This window comes from Azolla caroliniana, unplaced genomic scaffold, assembly GCF_043228905.1.
Source record: "Azolla caroliniana isolate FFs.n. ecotype wild unplaced genomic scaffold, voAzoCaro1.0.p SCAF_13, whole genome shotgun sequence".
Classification (NCBI taxonomy): Eukaryota; Viridiplantae; Streptophyta; class Polypodiopsida; order Salviniales; family Salviniaceae; genus Azolla; species Azolla caroliniana.
The window spans coordinates 11,373,235-11,381,541 of record NW_028230448.1 but is presented as its reverse complement, the minus strand read 5'-3'; positions in this window follow the sequence as shown (position 1 = coordinate 11,381,541).

The following is an 8,307-nucleotide window of genomic DNA, read 5'->3' as shown; positions in this document are numbered from 1 at the left end:
ACCATGCTATATCATGACACTATCCCCCCCTTTTAAACGATGAGTGTTACGAGTTGTCTTTGATTGAGGACCTGGTTTGTTCGGATATTGATGATGGAAGTCTTCAAGAAGAGCTCGAGCATTCGCCAAATTCGTCATTGGTTCCCAAGTACGCTCGCTTGGGCTATATCCAAACCAATTGACCAAATAATAGAGCTTGTTGCGAACAATCTTGGAGTTGAGAATGACAACAACCTCGAACTCAAGTCCATCTTCAAGTTCGATCGGGAGTGGAGGTGGTGTAATATGATCTGGGATAACGTTGTTCTGATAGGGTTCTAGGAGAGAACTATGAAATACTGGATGTATATTGTTGAACACCGTGCTCGGCCACAACCGAGGAATAGGATCAACTCACAGAAAACAGGAAATACAAAATGCACGAAGACAATAGAGAGAAGAGCACACAGGATGTTTTACGTGGAAAACCCTAAATGGGAAAAACCACGGGAGTCCTCAAACTCCAACTATCACTATCAACAGAGATGTACAATGGTGAAGCTACAAGGCAACAACCTTGAGCTCACTGTCTTCGCCACAGGCGGCGGTAATACACAGAGGCAACGACCTCTTTGTCTCTCTCTTTCTCTCTCTCTCTCTCGGCTGCTCTAACTTCGCTCCCTCTAAGTGAGAATAGAAAAATGAGCAACAACAACAAACTGTTTGCCCTAAGTCATATTTATACACATATGACTTTCGGGCTATTTACAAATATAGCCTAGAGGGCCCTTGGCAAACATATTCACAAATATGTCCCCGCATCCGGATCTCTCTCCGGGTACATTCAGCATCCGGCTCCATAGCCGGGGTCTTCATCATCCGGATCCGTAGCCGGGTACTCTTCATCCGGCTTTATGCCGGGTACTCTTCAACATCCGGTTCCGTAACCGCAACCGGGCTTGCCGTCATTCATCTCCGGACATCCCATCCGGAGGGACCGAAATCCCAACAAACTCCCCCTTCACTTCGGCATGGGATGTCTCTCCAATCCGATCCTCTTCCGGCATGCTTCCAGCTTGTCGGGTGTGAGCACCTTGGTCAGCATATCCGACCCGTTCTCGTCTGTGTGGATCTTCGTCAGTACGAACTCCTTGTCTTCTATCCTTTCCCAGATCCAGTGGTATCTACGCTGGATGTGTTTCGTCCGGGAATGGTAGGCCGCGTTCTTCGCAAGGTGGATGGCACTCTGACTATCGCAGTAGAGCCGGTACTCCTCCTGCCGGATATCGAGCTCTCTAATGAAGTCCTTCATCCATATTATTTCCTTGCCGGCTTCAACAGCCGCCATGTACTCCGCCTCCGTGGTTGACAACGCAACCGTCTTCTGCAACCTCGACTGCCACGAAACGGCTCCCCCTGCATATGTCATTACATACCCTGATGTGGACCGGCTGGTATCTGCATCAGCCGACATATCCGAATCGGTAAAGCCGTCGAGTTCGGGCTTACCGGAGCCGAATCGGAGGCACACGTTTGTCGTGCCCTTCAGGTATCGGAGTATCCACTTGACCGCGTTCCAGTGCTCTTTGCCGGGATTGCTCATGTACCGGCTCACCACTCCGACTGCATATCCTATGTCCGGTCTTGTACACACCATTGCGTACATCAAGCTTCCGACGGCAGAGGCATATGGTACTTTCATCATGTCCTCCTTCTCAGCCTTTGTCTTGGGGCTTTGCTTGCTGGACAACTTGCAGTTTGCCGGGAGGGTCGACCCGACCGGTCTTGCTTCCGACATGTTGAACCGGTGAAGCACCTTTGTCACGTACTTCTCCTGTGACAGCCACAACTGCTTCTTCTTCCGGTCCCGGATGATGTGCATCCCTAGTATTTGCCTCGCCGGACCCAGGTCCTTCATTGAGAAAGTTCGGTGAAGCGCTTTCTTCAGCATCCGTATCTTGACCTAGTCCCGTCCGACGATCAACATGTCGTCCACGTACAGGAGGAGTATTAGAGAGTCTCCTCCTTCGAACTTCTTCACAAACACGCAGTGATCGGACTGCGTTTTGTGGTACCCTTCGTCGGTCATGAAAGAGTCGAACTTCCGGTACCATTGCCGGGGAGCCTGCTTCAGTCCGTAGAGGCTCTTCTTCAACCGGCATACCAGGTGCTCCTTCCCTTTCTTCTCGAATCCTTCCGGTTGCTGCATGTAGATCTCTTCTTCGAGGTCACCGTGAAGGAATGCCGTCTTCACGTCCATCTGTTCTACCTCGAGGTCCATGCTTGCCGCTATGCTCAGCACCGTCCGGATGGAGGTCATCTTCACTACCGGGGCAAATATCTCGTCGAAGTCGACGCCCTTCTTCTGCTGAAACCCCTTTACCACGATCCTGGCTTTGTATCTCGGGGGGTTTCCGGCATCTCCCGGTTTCAGCTTGAACACCCACTTGTTTCGAAGTGCCCACTTTCCTTTCGGCAACTCCACAAGTTCATATGTGTGGTTCTCATGCAGGGAATCCATCTCCTCCTCCATGGCACTTAACCACCTGCGGCTATGGATGTCAAGCTTTGCTTCTTCAAAACTCTCCGGCTCCCCCTCGTCGGTTAGCAGCACGTGTTCTGGTTCCGGAAATCTCCGGGGGGCCCTTCTCTCTCTTAGAGGATATCTCCGTTCCGGAGCTTCGGTAACCGGCTCCTCCGTTTCCTCTTCATCCGAATCCATTTCGGGATCGGGGCCGATTCCGGTATCAGTTTCATCTTCCTCGGCCGGTTCTGTTTCTTCACCGTCTTCGGCCGGATCCTCGAGTGCTAACCGATCCCTTGCCGGTCGGGACTGCTCCTCGTAGAGTTGATCCTCACCGGTCGACTTGGAGCTCTTCATCTTCTTCTCCGACTCCCAGTCGGCGAGTGTCTTGTCCTCCATGAAGATGATATCACGACTCCGGAATATCTTTTTGTCGACCGGGTCCCATACTCGGTAGCCGAACTCGTCATCGCCGTAACCGAGGAATATGCATGGCCGGGTCTTTGGATCTAGCTTTCCTCTCCGGTCCTTTGCCACATGCACATATGCGAGACACCCGAACACCTTCAGATGCCGGTAGGATACTTCCCTACCGGTCCACACTCTCTGCGGCGTGTCTCCGTCCAAAGGTACTAAGGGTGATCTATTTATCACATACGTCGTCGTCGACATTGCCTCAGCCCAAAATCCCTTGGGTAATTTCGCATGTGCTAGCATACTCCGGACCCTCTCCATTATGGTCCGGTTCATCCTCTCGGCCAGCCCGTTCAGTTCCGGCGTCTTCGGCACAGTAAACTCGAGCCGGATTCCCTTCGAACGACAGTACTCCTCGAACTGCCCCCGGTATTCCCCTCCGTTATCCGCTCGTATCGCTTTCAGCTTCTTGCCGGATTCTCTTTCCACTCTCGCGTGGAGTTCTTTGAAGACGGACAATACTTGGTCCTTTGTCTTCAACGGTGCCGTCCACAGCTTCCGGCTATGGTCATCTATGAATGTTACGAAGTACTGGGCTCCGCCATGTGACTTCGCTTCTACCTGACACACATCAGTGTGTACCAACCCCAGTGGTGCGCTACGTCTCGTCGGTGGCCTTGAGTGGAAGGAGGTCCGGTTTTGCTTACCGGCCAGACAGTCGGTACACTTCCCCAGGTGTACATGCTTTACCGGTATCCGGTTGTCTTCGGCAAGCCTCTTCATCCCCTTCTCGCTCATGTGGCACAGTCTCTTGTGCCACAACTCACCGGTAGTGTCAGCTGCCACGTTCAGCTCCTCCGGAAATAGCCGGGAATTCATCAGGTACAGTGTGTTGACCTTCCGGGCCCGAGCCACTATCAGGCTCCCTTTGCTGAACTTCATGACGCCGTTCCGGATGCTACCCGTGTAGCCTTCATCGTCTAGCCTCCCAGCCGAAATCAGGTTCAATCGAACCTCTGGAACGTGTCGAACACCCTTCAGCAGCATTTTGCATCCGGTTGATGTCATCAGCCACACGTCTCCTATGCCGGCAATCCGGCATGTACCTTCATTTCCCATCCGGACACAGCCGTGCTCACCGGCTGTGTAGGATGAGAAGTATTTCTTCTCCGGGGTCAGGTGGAACGACGCTCCGGAATCGACCACCCAGGTCATCTCTTCATCGGCAAGGTTCAGCTCCCTCTCTTCGGTAATGAGCATTATCTCTTCTTCACTTGCCGCGAGTGCCGTCGTTCCTTTCCGGTCCTGCCCTCGCCGATCTGGACCTCTCCGGTCCGTGGCTCCCCGGTATGCACCGTTTCGCTCCGGTGACTTCTTCGAATCATTACCGTCGGTTCCGTTGTCTTTCTGGAAATGCCGACAGTTCTTCTGGAAGTGCCCCGGCTTCCCACAATAGAAGCATGTAGGTCTTCCCCTCGACTGTGACCGTGTCCCTGACTTCTCCCGTCTTTGCGGACTCCGATTCCGTTGTCTTCCCCGTTCCGATTCGGTAAGCAACGCCTTCGAGTCGGAGGCCGGTTCTTTATCTCTCCGACGCGCTTCTTCATTTAGAATACTTGTTTTTACCGTTAGTAAAGACAAGTTCTCTTCCTTACAGGAGGTGCTGAGAGTAACTACCAAGTTCTCCCAGCTCTCCGGAAGGGTACACATCAGCATGATGGCTTGCATTGCGTCATCCAACGGGAACTTGATCGCCGCAAGCTGGTTCACGAATCCCATGAACGTGCTGATGTGTTCGACCATGCTCTCGCCGTCCCGGTACTTAAGATTCACTATCTTCCTCATCAGGGAGGTCCGGGTCAGAGCATTCTTCCTCTCATACAGTCCGGACAGCTTCTGCCACATCTCATAGGCGTTCGTATCGTTCGCCACATGTTGCAGGACACTTACATCGACATATTGCCGGATTGTCGCTACGGCTTTCCGGTTCAGGAGCTTCCACTCCGACTCTATTACCCCCTTGGGTATCTCGGCATTGTCGATCGGTTCGTACAGGTCTCGGACGATGAGAAGGTCTTCCATCTTTATCTTCCAGTCGGCGTAGTTCTGTGAGTTCAACACCATCATGCCCGGAGGCCCACTACCGCCGCCTTCCATTTTCTGTGTTACCGTCGCTCTGATACCACTTTGTTGAATACCGTGCTCGGCCACAACCGAGGAATAGGATCAACTCACAGAAAACAGGAAATACAAAATGCACGAAGACAATAGAGAGAAGAGCACACAGGATGTTTTACGTGGAAAACCCTAAATGGGAAAAACCACGGGAGTCCTCAAACTCCAACTATCACTATCAACAGAGATGTACAATGGTGAAGCTACAAGGCAACAACCTTGAGCTCACTATCTTCGCCACAGGCGGCGGTAATACACAGAGGCAACGACCTCTTCGTCTCTCTCTTTCTCTCTCTCTCTCTCTCGGCTACTCTAACTTCGCTCCGTCTAAGTGAGAACAAAAAAATGAGCAACAACAACAAACTGTTTGCCCTAAGTCATATTTATACACATATGACTTTCGGGCTATTTACAAATATAGCCTAGAGGGCCCTTGGCAAACATATTCACAAATATGTCCCCGCATCCGGATCTCTCTCCGGGTACATTCAGCATCCGGCTCCGTAGCCGGGGTCTTCATCATCCGGATCCGTAGCCGGGTACTCTTCATCCGGCTTTATGCCGAGTACTCTTCAACATCCGGTTCCGTAACCGCAACCGGGCTTGCCGTCATTCATCTCCGGACATCCCATCCGGAGGGACCGAAATCCCAACATATATGTAGTTGTGGAGGAAGATCAAGGCGAAAAGTAACATCATTAATTTTTCCGTTAATATGGAAAGGGCCTAGCCGTCGATAATCCATTTTGTCACACGGTCGAGTAGTCTTGATGTGCCGCCGTAATAGCCATACTCGATCTCCAATATTAAAAGGAGATGGAAGCCGGTGACGATCCGCATAGTCCTTCTGTGTTTGTTGGGCATGATGTAGGTGGGTAGATAGTTCTACCTGAATTCGTTGTAACCGCTCCAAATGATCCTCTACACTAGGATTTGTGGATAACTCAGGAGTTTTTAACATACACTAGTATGGATGATAGTCGATATAAGCATAGAATGGTGAAACCCTACTAGAGGAGTGGGTCAAATTATTATAAGCAAATTTAGCAAAATATAGAATATCCGCCCAATCATCCTGTTGATAGCTTAGGAAACACCGAAGATATTGTTCCAATGTTTGATTGGTAAGTTATCGAGAAAATACGACGAAGATACGTGAACTTGAGGCAGGACCCCAGGGCCTCCGGCCAGAGGATACCAAATTTGTGCGTTTATACTTTAAGAATTAACAGAAATGAGAAAGTTTGATCAATTTCATTAGCAAAGGAAAAGAAAATTTATAATCTATCCCAATATTGGGATTACAGAAGTTTAGGTTTAAAGAGATTAATAGATAAGAAAAATTAGGGTTTTTGAGAGATATGGCTTCCGTAAGGAAAATTAACGTTTATGCGAGAGATAGCTTTTGTAAGAAAATTTTAGGGTTTTTGTAAGAGATAGCTTTAATCCCTTAAGGAAAAAATTACCCCCCTATTACATTGTGCTTTCCACCCTTATATAGTGATGGGAGAGGCTTAGCACATAGCAATCCATGCTTTTTCTAACTATAGATTTCATGCTTTTTCTTCTAATAATACCGTTCATGCATGTGAGATGTGCATGAATAGCTTTTTCGATCATGCGTTGTCTTTTAACTAAAGTTTTATGCATTGTACGTTCAAATGAATGCGTCCACACATGACCTTTACTTTAGTTGCATGTGATCGTACTGTTCGACCTGTGCATGATCCGTACGGTCGTCCCACCCGATCCATGCGTCATGACTGTCCCGACCGATCCGCGTGTTCCAAACAATTCCAAAATCGTTTCGAGAAGTTTCATCCACATATGCTTATCATGACAATTCGGCCCAAATCACTTCGATTGTTCTATACTCCAAACACACATATATAAAGTATAAGTTCTAGGTTTGTTAATATAATGATGGATACCATGTTATCCTATCTATGTGGGATATCTCACAATTCTATTTTCCCATCTTCTCAAACTTCATACTCATATAACTTGATACTTAGTTGTCTGTTTCATATGTAGTGAAATGCGTTCAGAAGCTCTTAAAAATGTCCATCTTTTCATACCAAGCCATTAAACTAATCTAAAATAATTATTTTCATTATTTTTCATATCGTGTGTGAAGAATCACACGACAATGTTCAGCTTGTCCATCTATTTGGGGATGATAGCCAGAGGAGAGGTTGCAGGTGACCTTGAGCATTTTAAAGAGATGCTTCCAAAATTTAGAGACGAATTGCGGTCCACAATCACTGATGATACTGTCGGGAAGACCATGATGCCGAAATACTTCACGCATAACAATTCCAATGGTTTCTTCACTAGTAATTTCTTTAGTACAGGGCACGAAATGTGTCATCTTAGTAAATTGATCTACCACTGTTAGGACTGCATTGAAACCCCTCGAATCCGGAAGATCTGTGATAAAATTGAGAGAAATATATTGTCATGGTTTGCATGGGATCGATAATGGCTCCAACAAACCATATGGATGATGTCTCGGCATCTTCGCTCTACAACATGTATCACATGTCCGAACATAGTCTTCGACAAATCTTCGCATACAGGGCCACCAAAATGATCGTCGTACTAAATCCAATGTTTTAGTACTACCAAAATGTCCGGTTGTATATGTGTCATGACAATTTTGTACTATTCGAAAGCGGCACGAACCATTGGGAACATACAAAAGTTTCTTAAAGAAGAGTAATCCATTATGACATTCAAATTGCTGATAATCTATACTTAGTTGTTGTGATCGTGAACAAGATGCCCGAGAAGAATCGATTTGATCTAGAATGGCTTGAGCGAAAACATCTGTCTTCAAATCTTCACGTATGGTGTTGATAATGCAGGAATCCAATGGAGTGTCAAAGACCCACGTTGAAGGCTGGATCACCAAGACGAGGAGCTAGATATGAGCGTCGTGATAATGCATAGAGCCTTCCCCTGTTGCTTGCCCAAACGATATGTAATCTTAAAATCAAAATGAGTGAGGAACTGGGCCCACTAAGCTTGTCGTCTATTTAACATGCAAGCATTCTGAAAGTAGGCAAGATTCTTGTGATCACTAAATACAATGACTTGATGAGGAGATCCTTCTAAAAAATGCCTCCATTGTGCAAAAGAGTCCACGATTGCTAATAGCTCCTTGTCATGTATCTCGTAGTTGATTTCGGCGGCGTCAAATTTGCGTGAGTGAA